The sequence below is a fragment of the Gorilla gorilla genome, chromosome 14, assembly GCF_029281585.2.
Source record: "Gorilla gorilla gorilla isolate KB3781 chromosome 14, NHGRI_mGorGor1-v2.1_pri, whole genome shotgun sequence".
NCBI classification, from domain to species: Eukaryota; Metazoa; Chordata; class Mammalia; order Primates; family Hominidae; genus Gorilla; species Gorilla gorilla.
The window spans coordinates 73,643,235-73,659,469 of NC_073238.2; the positions used below are offsets into that span (position 1 = coordinate 73,643,235).

The 16,235-nt window shown below is 37.1% G+C and overlaps 1 protein-coding gene across 2 annotated transcripts in view; it reads left to right on the forward strand.

Annotated features, from left to right (window-relative positions):
* The window catches only part of LOC129526204 (uncharacterized), a 254,970-nt gene that overhangs the window by 132,324 nt on the left and 106,411 nt on the right, over window positions 1-16,235 (forward strand). The window contains exon 3 of one of the 2 annotated variants that reach the window (XM_063697397.1): window positions 13,284-13,719. The exons of the other annotated variant lie outside the window; for it this stretch is intronic. The gene's annotated coding sequence lies outside the window, so the exon portion shown is untranslated. Of the gene's footprint in view, window positions 1-13,283; window positions 13,720-16,235 lie in introns of those variants that run through there. 2 annotated transcript variants of the gene reach the window in all.

A 16,235-nucleotide genomic window follows, 5' to 3' on the forward strand; every position in this document is an offset into this window, starting at 1 on the left:
TTCTACATAAGAGTATTCCCCTGCACCTTGCAGTAGTCCCCCCTTATCTGAGGGAAATACATTTCAAGCATTTTAACCTGTGCTTTCCACGCATCCATCCAATCCCATGTCACCCTACCCTCTCCATCCTATGGCATCATACCCTGGATTCCAGAGAAACTTACAGTCTATCTATTCCCTCAGTGTGTTCAAACACAACTTGTCAATTAGTCCTTCCTCAATATTTTAATAAACCTTTCAACCCACTTCCCTTCTAGTAACTCCCTATATCTCTCTTCCTCATCTTGTTAAACAGAATGGACATTTTTATCCTAATATCTCTTGATTTCTCAACAGTGTTTAATACATGTTTCTTCTTGAAAAGGTGTCTTCTCTTGACTTCCATGAAACAATAATCTTCTGTTTTACCTCCTACCTTTCTGATTTTCTCTCGTGTCTTTGTTTAGGCCCAGGTTCCTCTACCAAACCTTTATTTACTAAAGTTATTTAAAGTCCAAACTTAAACAAAGTCCTCATGTGAGTCTGATACATGAAGGGGATCTCGATCCAGACCCCAAGAGAGGGTTCTTGGATCTCATGCAAAAAATAATTAAGGGAAAGTCCATAGAGTAAAGTGAAAGTAAGTTTATTAGGAAGTAAAGGAATAAACGAAGGGCTACTTTTACAAATAAAAGAGTAAAAGAATGCTCCATAGATATAGCAGCCCCGAAGGCAGCTGGTTGCCAATTTTTATGGTTATTTCTTGATTATATGCTAAGCAAGGGGTGCATTATTCATGCCTCCCCTTTTTAGACAATATAGGGTAACTTTCTGACATTGCCATGGCATTTGTAAACTGTTATGGCACTGGTGGAAGAGTAGCAGTGAGGACAACCAGAGGTCACTCATCATCATCTTGATTTTGGTGGGTTTTAGCCGGCTTCTTTACTGCAACCTGTTTTATCAACAAGGTCTTTATGACTGGTTATCTTGTGCCAACCTCCTGTCTCACCCTGTGACTTAGAATGTTTAACCATCTGGGAATGCAGCCCAGCAGGTCTCAGCCTCTGACAACTCTACCCTCTCCTCAGGCAATCACATCTATGCCCACAATTTCAATTCCCACCTACATATATTTGATTTCAAAATTTATATATCTAAACCAGACTTTTTCACTTCTACTAAATTTTCTATTTTAACCTTTGAATCCCTAAGGTTTCAGGAGCTGAAAAGGGTCTGGATTTTACCCTACTTGAAAGCTAACAGCTTTTCACAGTTTCATGGATGCTGACAGAAGACAGGCTTTCTGGATCAGAGAAAGGCGGTGCAGTAGTGCCCTCTTATCTGAGGAAAATACGTTTCAGGATGCCCAGTGGTTGCCTGAAATCACAGATAGTACCGAACTCTACCTATGCTATGTTTTCTCTTATGCATACATACCTATGGTAAAGTTGAAGTTATAAATTAGGCACAGTAAGAGATTAATAAAAATAACTAATAATAAAACACAGCAATTATAACAATATACTGCAGTAAAAGTTGTGGGAACATTTACTTCCGGAATGTCCATTTAATATTCGTGAACCACAGTTAATGCCGGTAACTGAAACTGAAAACAAAACTTCAGGTAAGCGGGGAATACTGTATTACTCACAACAGAAATGGTAACCAGAGGGCCAGCATATTTGGGCCAGTTTTCCCAGTCTCAGTTCACACGGGATGACAAAAGGGAACAAATGACACCTGCATAAGCAGTAAATTCTGTTAAAAAAGAGAAACCCAGGGCCAAGAATCTAGTACTTTTGGGCAAGCCACTAGCAAGTTTACTTTGCCCAGGGACTGAGTTACCTAGTAACCACACTCTCCTCACTTTGACCTATTCAGCTGCCTATGTGACAAGCGGAAGCGTTGTAACCTGGTGCACTCAGAAAGAATGGGCAGGGATGTTCAAGGCTCCTGGCAGATGTCTCTTCCAGCATAAAGAACCTCAAATTCTCTATAACCCCAGAACATTGAATCTATATCTGTTTCCCAAACTACTGTTTTTCTCTTCCATTGTAGAGTCTTTGCCAAGGTAGAATTCTTTCTATACCAGGAATTCAGTTTCCGCTGTGGCAGAATCAAATACATTTCAAGGTGATTTGTATTTGTCTCAAGAAGGTGGCATTAAAGTGAAAAGGTAGCTGAGAACAAGAAGAGGAAGGTTTAATGCAGTGGGGAAAAGGGAAAACACACCTACAGCTCCTATTGAAAAATAGTTGTAAAGAAAATAGGCTATTGATTTAAATTGAAATCCATAAGCTATACCAATAATGTTTGTATTTTGTGCCCTGGGATTATGAAAATTACCTAGTGAATTGTTCCAGAGAGTTATCATTTCATTTCTTTCCCTATTTCCCAAATTGTTCATGCTTGTTCCTCACATCATTTCATAAACATATTCTCCATGAATAGCCTAAAAACAGTATGGGAAACATCCTGCCATTTTCTCCTTTCTGAAGAAAATCATTCTGACTCTAAATTTCCTCTGTGGTATCTCAAAGGTTAGCTTTGCTTTACCCCAGGCTAAGCTGTGGAAATGGTTCATGAGCTTTTCCAACCTACTGTGACTCTTTCTACCCCCTGCCTTAAATATGGAACCCCGCATTGACTGTAAAACTTCACTGAGGCAAGGAAAGAATGTTAAGTTAATATACCTAGAAAGGCACGAGTCAAGGCAACTCGAAAGAATCCCCCATAATCATTCTTATGAAAATATACAAACCTAATCAACAATTCCCATTCAAAACTTGGCTACCTCTAGCTTCCCAATGAGTTAACATCTAGTTTGCTGACAATGTGCTTAGCAGTCTTTTAGAAAGTTTATGTTAATGGTATAGTTTCTTTTTTTATTTTTCACTTACAAACTTGTAATTTTTCACCGAGGTCTAAGAATTTTAGTAAATGATATATACGCAGTCATAAAATGTCCTTTTAATATTTGCTGTCATTAGTACATTTAAAAATAGGTCCTCTACTTTTACATTTCTACCTCAACTGCTTATACTAGCTACTATTTTACCTTTTTCTCTAGACTAAAATTGATATTGCCACCCCCCAGAGCATAACATGGCTTTACTAGCATTAAGACATAATTAAGAGACTGAATTCAGTGTTTCCTGGCTTTCTAATATTGGCTCTTTAAAATATAATTTAGTTATGAGGCTCTGCCCCTCAGGGGAAATACCAGTGATGACCAAATCAGTTTCTGGCAGTTACGTTTCAAATAACAGTGGGGTTTCTGTTTTCTGCCAGTCAAGAATCTTCCCTCAGATGCATCTTTTGTTAAAACCATGTAGGGGCAGAGTGTTGATTGACAATATAAAGTGTGATTCATTGATATGATGCCAGATCCATGTACAAACAACAAGAACATTGATTAGCAACTTCGTAATAGTTGAATTCAAATATTTGAATATTTTAACATATATGTAACTAAAATCATATGTACACGCCTCTTGCCTAATGCTGAGCATATCCTGGCATTTGAGATAGAATGCGTTAATCATGGAGATCTAAGCTTTAGGGAAAAGTTTAATAAAGATAAAAGAGTGACTTGAATTTTATAAGGGAAGTATTTAGTAATTAAAGATACCACAGCTGCTAAAGATAATATAGTCATGAGATTTCATAATTATAAGGTCCTGGCATCCCTGCTTACAAACCTCACTCAATGGTAATATAATCATGCCCATTTGAGAATTGAAGAGATAAGAGAGTATGTGGTGTACAGCATCCATTACTAGAAGGTCTATTATTTCATAACAATGGGAGGACCAGAATGATCTACAGCAGAGAGAATTTTTGTTTTGTCATTCAATAAACATGTCACATATTTCTGCAACCCAACTTTTCAAGCCACATCTGCTATATACATGTAGGGAAGATTCATTAATGCAATGTCAGGAGTACTCTAATAAAAATAAAATGTCTGTTCCTGGGAGCCACCAAGTGGCTGCACTTGTATATACCTCCCCAGTTATGATAATTTAGTGTATTGGCAGGGTCCAGGGAGTATTTCATTACATTTGTTTCCTCTTCCTTCCTATTTGCCTCACTCTGTAAATAATCCCTTTAGACCATTTTTCTCAAGGATGTAGAGAGAGAACCAAATGGTATTTTCAGTCTCCATACATGTACAATTTGAGACACACTTTCTTCTGTACTATATGAGAATATACCAATGATGACATTCAAAAAGTGACATAATTTAGAGGCACAACATATAAACTTTATTTTGTATTAGAGAGGGTTTTTAACCCTATTTTATGTTTTCTAACATTGGTTTCCAATTTACTTGCTTTTATCAGTTTTTTAATAATTATTTTAATCTGGTTTAAAAATACAATTTTTGTTCAACCCTTGCTTACCAATAAACACCAGCAAGATGTTATTATATAATTTCAACTCTTTCTTGGAATTCTATTTTCATTAAATGCTAAATAATAACCCTGCATTTTAAGTCAAATATATATATTCTGAGATCAAATTGATGGCTTTGCAAAAAACACATTGAAGTAAGTATCTACACAAGTAAACAATTAAGTGCATTAATTGAGATTCAGCATTCCACAAAATATATGTGTCATATGCATATCTTGATATATTTCCTCTACAGCAATGTATATTTAATCAGTATTTCTCGAAAATAGAAAATAATCCACTAGATCCTCTGAAGGAGACCTGTGCCTTTCATACCAATAAATCACTGAATATATTTGACTACATAACTTATTTATTAGACTCTTAATTAACAAATTTTTTGACTATTGGATATTAATCATGACATATACTGGGCATGTTATAGATTTATATTCTGTAGTATTTAACAATTAAGGTAATTCATTTTCCCCACAGTATGATAACAATTATTTTAATGAAATAAATCTGTAATATTGTGTTTTACTATGCACTGTTAGCAATAACCTAAAGTTATTCTGGTATGTCTCAGGGGTTTATATAGACTTTCGTGAATCCACTCATTCAGTTTTCACCTCTGGGCCTTCTCTAGAAGTCTATGGAGATGGACTAGGGTTACATTCAACTCAGAGACATCACACTGGACTCAAAGTAGCTCTCCTCTCCAGTTTTGGGGTGCTTTCTAAGGCCATGTGCATCATGTCTGGGTTCTTCTTTCCTTAAATGTGTTCTCCCCAGAAAGATGCTGTTTAGTCTCTTTTGAAAAAGGATTTCTGGCAGGGATATTCTACCAAGCCGAACTATTTTTGGATACCAGCTAAGTTTAAGCTAAGCTTTGCTATGTGAACTTCAGATAATTATCTTAAATTGCTGAATCTCATTTTAGAATGAAACGGTAGTACTACATGTTTCTAATTCTAATATATTTTCATATTATATGTAAGATCACATCAAGCATGATTATTATGTTTATTTAGCATTCATTTTTTGAGCATTGCCATGTGCCTAGCCTTGTTCTAGTTTCCAGCGACCCAAGGGGGGAAAAAGACCCTAAATTTGTGAAGCTTATTTTCTACTATAGTCAGTACATTCCTACACCACAAAACAATTTTTTTCCTCCAGATTCTTTCTAATTAAACATTTAGTCACCATAGCCTGTGCAAAGAAACACAAACAAAAAAACTCTGTTAACTGTAACCAATATTTCTTAATAGCTGCCCGTGAATGGGAAAGCTAACTTCAGACTTCACTTTGAAGTAGCAAAGCAAAACAAGAATGTGTAAAAACAGACAAAAAAAGTTTATAAAACAATCACCCGCAGTGTAAAAAGAAGCCATGCCAAATACATTTGAATTCCAGAGTAATAGATATAGGTTTTGATTCAGCAACAAACAAAATCTCACATGTCAGAACATCAGTAAATAAAATCCCTAGATACATATCAACCTTAATTTACGGAACCACGCTATAGTGGAATGACACCCTGTGATCCATTTCATACATTTATTTAATACTTCAAAGAAGAACATAAGAAAGTTATTAGCCTACTAAATTGTAAATGATAGATCTACAGTCTTGTTTTCACTTACCATACCCTATATATCTTGCTGACAGCTTACTTTTTGGAAGAGTTGGCTGTGAATTACTCTTAAGCATCTGAACTGTCTGATCCAAAGTTACTCTTCTATCTTCTCTTCCCTAGTGATAAAACATGTCTTTTTCTCAGGGGCCTGTTTTGTAAATTATAATTATTCTTATATAGTTCCCTTTGTTTTCTTGTTATTCCTTATTTCTCACATGGATGAGAAAGTGGAAGGATAGGTTATCATATATATTTAACATTTCCTGATGTATAATATATATATTTAACATTTACATTAGGTATATCTCCTAATGCTATCCCTCCCCCCTTCCCCCACCCCCCAGCAGGCCCCAGTGTGTGATGTTCCCCACCCTGTGTCCATGCGTTCTCATTGTTCAATTCCCACCTATGAGTGAGAACATGCAGTGTTCAGTTTTCTGTCCTTGCGATAGTTTGCTTAGAATGATGGTTTCCAGCTTCATCCCAAATTTTTAAAATGCTAGCTATTAGAGACAATTTCAGAAACTATAGCCTCTGCTTATGAAAACTAGTGCCAAATCTCAGAGTTTAATTACTGTAAAATCTTCCCCAGCAGCAAATGAAGGAAATACATGCCATTGAATTCTGAGTTGAAATCTTTGAGTTCAGTCAATGTTTTCTGAAAATGAGCTCCCACAGGACCACCCACAACTGAATGCTTAGATTACATGTCATTGGACTCTGAGCCAAATGGCAAAGTCTAAGAATTAAATTATGCATAAATATGTAAATATAAATATGTATACACACATATGCATATACATATACGCTAAACTTATATGAGGACTTATAAAAGAAAATCCTAGTAAGTTCATGGCATAGGAGCTTTATTGCCACCCATAAAGCCTTCTCAAAATAGAGAGGAAAATGGGACATTCAGAAAAGTTAGGTGGTGGTTTCCAAGTGGCATTTATAGTAGATTTATAAATTAGAAAACCTTGTTTGGCAAAACAGTTGCTTAATATTCTGAAAATTCTACAAATACAATTTTTGTGAACATGTTTCTTTTGAAATCTGAGCAGAATTTTACAAGTTGAATTATTTTAAATGTAATTCTAAAAGACAGTTTTCATATCTTTTGGGCATTTCATTAATTGTAAAGGCTACCCATGCTTTATTTAAAATAATACTTAAGTTATATTTTACAGTGAATGTGTCAATGTGCCAAGTGACACCCACTGGTTTCTCTTTCCAGTAAACTTTCATGGGAGTTATATTTAATGACCCTGTTCATAAAAACAGGCTCCTTGCTGTCTGATAGAGTATTATTACTATGAATGAAGAGATTCCTTAAGTATTTAAAGCTATCCACAGATTTGCAAAGTGTCTGTTAAAAGCTGCTTTCATCTTTGCTTTTCTTTGGGAACTACCTTTTGTTGATGTTGTTCTTGTTGTTATAGTGGTTGTTGCTATTAGTGTTCACTGAAGAAAACAAGCTCTTACAAACAAAAAAGCATGAACAAAAAGAAATAACTGGAGTGGGGGATGGACTCAGGCTTTTTTATGTGAGTTCTGTTCTCACTTCTACCACTGTTTTCTTCTTATTTATTGAAATGGTTCTGTAGCTTAGCAAGGGGAAAACAAAAGGCATGAAAATTCATTTAAGTACTCTCTTTTATTTATGTTAACATTTAATCATGTGCTGTTTAACAATTTACTAAATGTTTATTATGCACAGAGTTGCATTCTCAAGAGAATAAATAAGTTTCTGTCAGCACTTCTTTTAAGAAATCCTATTTTGGTTGTGGATTTTAAAAATTCATAATAAACATTTCCTTCAGGAAGAAGCCGAGAAAGAAAATGCTTTGACACTGCTGATAAGTGAGCTTGTAACTAAAGAAATGGAAAACAAACACGTGTGTAAATATTCACTGTGTGTATATGTGAAGGGAAAGAGGAGGGAGGGAGACAGGAAAAGAGAGAAGGAGAGAGGAAGAGAGAGAGAGATAAAGAGAGAGAGGGACAGAGCATGTGAAAGAGTGAGAGAATAAAAAGATAATTCCTGGATTTTATGATCTCCCTGATTGCTTCAGTGTTAACATTCCCACAGTTTGTCACCAGTCATACTTGCAAAATAGAAATAGAAAAGCACAGAGAATAGACTAGATGATGTCCAAGGTTCTTCCAGCTCCGAAGTTTTATTATTATATTAAGAAAAATATAGAATAGAAAATAAATGTCAAATAAATGTCAAAAGACGAAGAATGGCAATCTCTACTACTTTCATATATCCTACATCATCTGACTCATATGTGGAGATTATGTGTGTATATATACACACACACACACACACACACACACATACACATATACATACATGAAATTTACCAGCACTAAGTTTTTATACTGAAAAATAAGAGAATTGGGTTGGAGGAAGAGTGACATTCTTGTCTTCCCTTTTTAATTATTTAATTTTTTAAAAGGAATGAGAACATTTGTCAGTAGATTATTATTTGTCAGGCACTCTTAGAAGCACTATATTAACTTATTGATATTTTTAATAACCTTATAATGCAAGAGTATTATGATAGTATCCTGATTTTTTAGATGAACAAAATTCAAACATGAGCAGTTAAAACTTGCCAAAGTCACGGTGCCTCTAAGTAGCAGAGCAGGGTTTCTCAACCAAGTAGTCAGGTTCTGAGCTTATCCAGCACATCAATCTGTAACTACCCAGTGGGTTCTCTTTGCCCGCTGCCTAGACAGAGCTGATTTATCAAAACAGGGGGATTGCAATAGAGAAAGAGTTTAATACATGCAGTGCCGGCCTTATGAGAGACCAGTGTTTTATTATTACTCAAATCAGTCTCCCCGAAAATGCAGGAATAGGATTTTTTAAGGACAATTTAGTGGGTAGGGGGTCAGAAAGTGGGTAGTGCTGATTGGTTGGGTCAGAGATGAAATCATAGAGAGTTGAAGCTGTCCTTTTGCACTGAGTCAGTTCCTGAGTGGAAGCCACAAGACCAGATGAGAATCTTGCAGCCTCTAGCTGCATGACTCCTAAACCATAATGTCTAATCTTGTAGCCAATTTGTTAGTCCTGCAAAGGCAGTCTAGTCCCCAGGCAGGAGGGGATTTATTTGGGGAAAGGCTGTTATGGTCTTTATTTCAAAGCTAACCAACAAAGTAAGTTCCTCCGAAAGTTAGTTCGTCCTACACCCAGGAATGAACAAGGACAGCTGGGAGGTTAGAAGCAAGATGGAGTTGGTTAGGTCAGATCTCTTTCACTGTAATAGTTGCCTCAGTTATAATTTTTGCAAAGGTAGTTTCAAATCTAGCTCCACCTCTCCAAAGAAGATTGTGACATGACTCTCTTACTAACCACATGCAGATTTTGCTGTATAACCAAAATGTAACAAAGAGAAAGACATTTTTCTGTTTATATAAAATAGTTTTCTGAAGGTGAAACCAAAATAAACATCTATAAGCCTTTGGTCCAGATATAACAGTTAATATCTTAATGCATATTCTTATAGTTACTTTTGGTTTTATAAAGCTTCACTGTAACTTATCGATATAGTGAGCATTTCTCAATGTCATTAAATCTTCATTGAGTGCATGCTTTTGAATGTTCATTTAATTGTGTCAAATTTATTTGATAATGGCTGCTGTTAAAGCACATAAACATAGCTGGCTTACTGAATCTTGCTCAGAAGCTTCAGTTAAACATCTTTAAGTAATGAAATTAACCAATCTGTCTGCATTAGTTTTCTGTGCTGTGTAACAGGTTACCAGAAACTCAGTGGCTAAAAATTACATACATTTCTAATCAAATGGCTTGTATGGGTTAAGAGTCCAGACATGGCTTAGCTGAGTCATCTGCTCTGGGTCTTAAGGCTGCAGTCAAGGTGTCAGCAGGCTACATTCTTATCTGGGGGCTCAACTGGGAGAGAATCAGCTTTGAAGTTTCCTCAAGTTATTGGCAGTATTCATTTCCTTGCTGCTATTGATCAGATAGCTTCTGTTTCTTGCTAGCTATGTGCCATAGGCTGCCTGGCCACAAAAGGTCATCTCATCTGTAGTTCCTTGCCCCGTGGCCATCTCCACAGGCAGTTCACAAGTCATGTGCTTTTTCAAGGCTAGAAAGAGTGAGAACCAGAACTAGCAAAAAGAGTCTTATATAATGTTTCACAATCATGGGCATGACATCCATCATGTTTGTTGTATTCTTTTGATTAGAAGTGAAGACAATAAGGATATGCTACTTCAAAATATGCCAATTTGGCATAAGAATTATTTTGAGTTCTTGAAATCTATTATCTCTTTAAAAGCCTAGCTTCCCAAAAGAACTAAAAAGAACTAAGTTGTCATAAATCCCTTCCCTGGGGGCAACTTTATTCTTCTTGGACACCACATCCAGACAGACATTGTCACAAACTAACACATTCCCATGTAATTTCTTGAGAGACCAAATACTCACTTGCTTTTCCGTAAGTGCTCTTTCATCTCCTCTTTTCCCTAGGAAGTTAGGTATATCGACCCCAAATTCTAACCACTCCTTTGGTGGGGAGGGGTTCAGAAATTTCCAGAGCTGAGTTCAAGTCCTGAATATCCTTGTGAATTTTCTGTCTCATTGATCTGTCTAATATGGACAGTGGGGTGATAAAGTCTCCAACTATTATTGTGTGGGAGTATAAGTCTCTTTGCAGGTCTCTAAGAGCTTGCTGTATAAATCTGGGTGATCCTGTATTGGGTGCATATATATTTAGGATAGTTAGCTCTTCTTGTTGCATTGATCCCTTTACCATTATGTAATGCCCTTCTTTGTCTTTTTTGATCTTTCTGGTTTGAAGTCTGTTTTATCAGAGACTAGGATTGCAACCCTGCTTTTTTTTTTTTTTTTTGGCTTTGCATTTGCTTGGTAAATATTCCTTCATCCCTTTATTTTGAGCCTATGTGTGGTTTTTTTTTGCTTGTTTGTTTGTTTGTTTTTGAGACAGAGTCTTGCTCTGCCACCCCGGCTGGAGTGCAGTGGTGCGATCTTGACTCACTGCAAGCTCTGCCTCCCAGGTTCATGCCATTCTCCTGCCTCAGCCTCCCGAGTAGCTGGGACTACAGGCGCCCGCCACCACACCCAGCTAATTTTTTGTATTTTTATTAGAGATGGGGTTTCACCGTGTTAGCCAGGATGGTCTCGATCTCCTGACCTTGTGATCCACCCACCTTGGCTTCCCAAAGTGCTGGGATTACAGGCGTAAGCCACCACACCTGGCCGAGCCTGTATGTGTTTTTGCAGTGGCTGGTACTGGTTTTTTCTTTCCATATTTAGTGCTTCCTTCAGGAGCTCTTGTAAGGCAGGCCTGGTGGTTATGAAATCTCTCAGCATTTGCTTGTCTGCAAAGAATTTTATTTCTCCTTCGCTTATGAAGCTTAGTTTGGCTGGATATGAAATTCTGGACTGAAAATTCTTTTCTTTAAGAATGTTGAATATTGGCCCCCACTCTGTTCTGGCTTGTAGGGTTTCTGCAGAGAGATCCGTCAATTCATCAAATTCATTCTCTGTCCAGTTTTGTTTTAGTCTGTTGGGCTTCCCTTTGTGGGTAATCCGACCTTTCTCTCTGGCTGCCCTTAACATTTTTTCCTTCATTTCAACCTTGGTGAATTTGACAATTATATGTCTTGGGGTTGCTCTTCTCAAGGAGTATTCCTTGTGGTGTTCTCCATATTTCCTGAATTTGAATGTTGGCCTGTCTTGCTAGGTTGGGGAAGTTTTCCTGGATAATATCCTGAAGAATGTTTTCCAACTGGGTTCCATTCTCCCCATCACTTTCAGGAACACTGATTAAATGTAAACTTGGTCTTTTCACATAGTCCCATATTTCTTGGAGGCTTTGTTTGTTCCTTTTCATTCTTTTTTCTCTAATCTTGTCTTCACACTTTATTTCATTAAGTTCATCTTCAATCTCTGATATCCTTTCCTCTGCTTGTTGATTGAGCTATTGATACTCGTGTATGGTTCACAAAGTTCTCATGCTGTGTTTTTCAGCTCCATCAGGTCATTTATGTTCTTCTCTAAACTGATTATTCTAGTTAGCAATTCCTCTAACTTTTTTCAAGGTTCTTAGCTTCCTTGCATTGAGTTAGAACATGCTCCTTTAGCTTGAAGGAGTTTGTTATTACCCACCTTCTGAAGCCTACTTCTGTCAATTCATCAAACTCATTCTCTGTCCAGTTTTGTTCCCTTGCTGGCTGGAAGTTGTGATCCTTTGTAGGAGAAGAGGTGTTCTGGTTTTTGGAATGTTCAGCCTTTTTGCCCTGTTTTTTTCCTCATCTTCGTGGATTTATCTGCCTTTGGTCTTTGATGCTGGTGACCTTCGGATGCAATTTCTGAGTGGATGTCCTTTTTGTTGATGTTGATACTATTCCTTTCTGTTTGTTTGTTTTTCTTCAAACAGTCAGGCCCTTCTGCTGCAGGTCTGCTGGAGTTCGCTGGAGGTCCACTGCAGACCCTGTTTGCCTGGGTATCACCAGCAGAGGCTGCAGAACAGCAAAATTGCTGTCTGTTTCTTCCCAGAGGGGCACCCACCAGATGCCAGCCAGAGATCTCCTGTATGAGCTGTCTGTGGACCCCTGCTGGGAGGTGTCTCCCAGTCAGGAGGCATCTCCCAGTCAGGAGGCACGGAGATCAGGTACCCACTTGAGGAGGCAGTCTGTCCCTTAGCAGGGCTCAAGCACTGTGCTGGGAGATCTACTGCTCTCTTCAGAGCTGGCAGGCAGGAACATTTAAGTCTGCTGAAGCTGCGCCCACAGCTGCCCCTTCCCTCAGGTGCTCTGTTTCCAGGGAGTTGGCGGTTTTATCTGTAAGCCCCTGATTGGGGCTGCTGCCTTTCCTTCAGAGATGCCCTGCTCAGAGAGGAGAAATCTAGAGTGGCAGCCTGGCCACAGTGGCTTTGTGGAGCTGCAGTGGGCTCCACCCACTTCAAACTCCCTGGCAGAAATTTCCTTTTTAAAAATTTTTTGAGGCAGGGTCATGCTCTGTCTTCCAGGCTGGGGTGCAGTGATGCGATCATGGCTCACTGCAGCCTCAATCTCCTGGACTCAAACAATCCTCCCAAATTGGCCTCCCAAGTATCTGGGACTACAGGTGTGCACCACCATGCCTGGCTGATTTTTTTACTTTTTGTAGAGTTTCTTACTTCTGAGTACTCCTGTGTCTGCAGGATGCACATATAAATAAACTTCCTTTTTTCTCTTGTTAATGTATTTTTGTCATCCTAATTTATAGGGTCCCAGCTGGATAACCTAGGAGGAGATAGGGAAGCTTCCTCGACAAGTCACCACCACACTTAATGGGGAGAGCAGATTACTCAAAGGCACAAACGTGAACAGGTAGGGATGTGGTTCCTCACACTGTTCCCTCTTCACTGGAGCATCCTTGGTATATATAGTTGCTCAAGAACAAAGCATATTTGTGACAAGTGTTACAGGTGAGGGTTTCTGTCTCAGTGATCATTAAGTTAAGGCTAAAACAACAGTTAATTTTCCCTTCCAGGAAATCCTAATATGTGTGGTAAGTGTCTGTAGACACGCAGTTCAGTGATTCAGTGATACCTTCTTTTTCCTCCTTAGTTTCAGCTGATCCTGAGGAGTGCAGAAGAAAGTGCCTTCAGGTCTCCCCAGAGTAAATTTCATGAAAAACAGGTAGTCAGTAATTGCAGACAGACTACACAAAATATATTATCAAAGTCAGGTGGCAATCTATCCACCCTTTCTGTGTATTGGGATTACAAATCTATGTTGTTTAAGGAAAAATGCGATTTTTAGAGGTTTTTTTTTCCCAAAGAGCCAATTTTTTTCATACCACCTACAAAATAGCCTATCTCTTTATTACTTATTTACTCACTTACTCATTTATTCATTCATTGATTTAATAAATACTCTTGAGTTACCAGGAGTAATTTGTTCAGCCTCTTTGTCAGAAGCTATGAATACAGTGGTGAATGAGATATGATTCCTGCCTCAAAAAGATTAGAATGCATTGGAGAAAACACATTAGAAAAACCTAAACAAACATCTAAAATAGTAATTAACCATGTGACAATAGGAGATACAAAGCAAACTAACAGAATTCTGTATTGTATCATAAAATAATAAGGCGAGTTTTATTTCATTAGTGCATCCCAAGCAAAGAGGCTTAGGTTGTAAGTGTCCAGGTATCTGCCCGAAAAGCTTCTCAAGATTTTAAGCAATGTGTACAAGCAATAAAAGGAATTATCTTCTGAGCAAACTATCCCTTATCAGAAATCCCTTATCTTTCTCCATTTTTTCCTAGTAGAAAACATCAAGGGTTTTTGCGCCCACTCCCTTACACACACACACACACACACACACACACACACACACACACGTTTTAATCTGGCATATGGTATTCCAAAACATAATTGAACAATTGTTGCTTAATGATTCAGTAATATTACTCAAGATATGTTCCCAGAAAATTCTTAATAATTCTATTTGATAGTAGAAGCATAGGTAGAATCAAAATTATATGAGCAGTAAGGAATATAGGGAGGTCAAGTGTTTTCTAAGAGCATTTTGTCCCATTATAATCCTACACATTAATTGGGAAAGAAAAGGACTCTTTCCATTATTCAGCCTTTGCATTCAGAAACATGGTATAGCTCTCCACGTAGCTAAATATTTCATTTTTTCTCAGTAAAGTTTTATCAAGTTCTCCCTATAGGTCTTACCCATTTTCTTTTTAGGGTTATTTTAAATAATACATAAGTGTTTTGGTTGCTACTGAGTGTAAACAATGATTGCCATTATGTCTTCTAATGGTTGCCACTGGTTTGAAATGTAATTGATTTTTGCGCGTTTATTTTATATCTGACCATTACTAATTCCGTAAGTTTTGACAGTCGCTTGAATGGAAATGACATTCACAAAAGATATGTCAAGGCTCACAACACTAGTTTTGAGCTCCATTTTTACTAACTAGTTATTCAGAAACTATTTTTAATTTCTAAATGGTTAACTTTGTTTAAAGTCTTAGTATTACTTTTAGCTTTATAGAATGTAGCATACTTAGACTATTGAGACAAGTACAAAGCCTTTTTTAAGAACAAGAATACATTTTATAAATGCCCCTTGAGACTTTGAACATCTTTGTTTTTATTCTTCCTATTCTGTCTTTTTTGGCATGGTACAGTTTTTATTAAAGTTTCAGGAATATGGAAGGTATACAATTTTAAATTTTCAAAATTATAATTTTATTTGCATATTTTGTCAATGGCAAAACTGAGATGCCTTTTTTGTTCCATTCCTTTTTACAGTTCTTCCTACCCCTTTCACTGCTTCCTGTCTATATCACTGTAATTTAGTAAAAAAATTTATTTTAAAAATATTGATACACAATTATAATATATATAAAATCATTTAGATGAGTATTTAATGACAGTATTATGTATTGCAAGTCTTTTTCCATTATGATTCTCTATTTTGAGCTTTTAATTTAGTTTCCTCTCTTAGACTCGAAAAGGCGGTGTACTGTATAATTTTTTCAGTCTTTGCATAGGTGATTTTCTTTGCACAAGAAATGAGAGAGTAGAGCATACAATTATTTAGCTACAATAAATAAAAGACTCTAGTATTTTGTTAATAAAAATGTTCAAGTATTTACAAGCCCACACTGAAGATACATATTGTACAGTGTATAGTGTACTTATAATTGTTAGGCTTAATTGGGTTAAGTATAAATATCTAAGAATAGAAAGAAGCAGTGGAAAAGTTTCTTTTAAACACTGAATATTGTATAAAATCTATAAAGGTCTAGGGATGTCCTTGACTAGAGACTTTTATGATGAAGAAATGAAGCATTGAACCGACTAAGTCTTCCCCTCATATTCTTCTGAGTAAAAACACCTGTGGTTTCATCTGCTAACTCTTTGCTCAGGGTGATAGGTGAATACAAGCTTTCTTCTTTCTGTGGTTAAATATCTTTAGAAACTTAAAGGCCATCTGTACCCTAAAGTTAGGTCATGCACAAGTGAAAACTCTCTTGCCATGTAGCCCCACCCACTGCCCAGGTACATAATGCCATGCTTTCATTCCTGTCTGGCTTTGTTCCCTTGGTGCTGGGTACACAGTTCTGCCTCTATGATTTAGGCCACTCTGGAACTTGTCACTGGCAAAGACTCTTTATAGTTGCAATTACTACTTCTCTCTACAATTATAC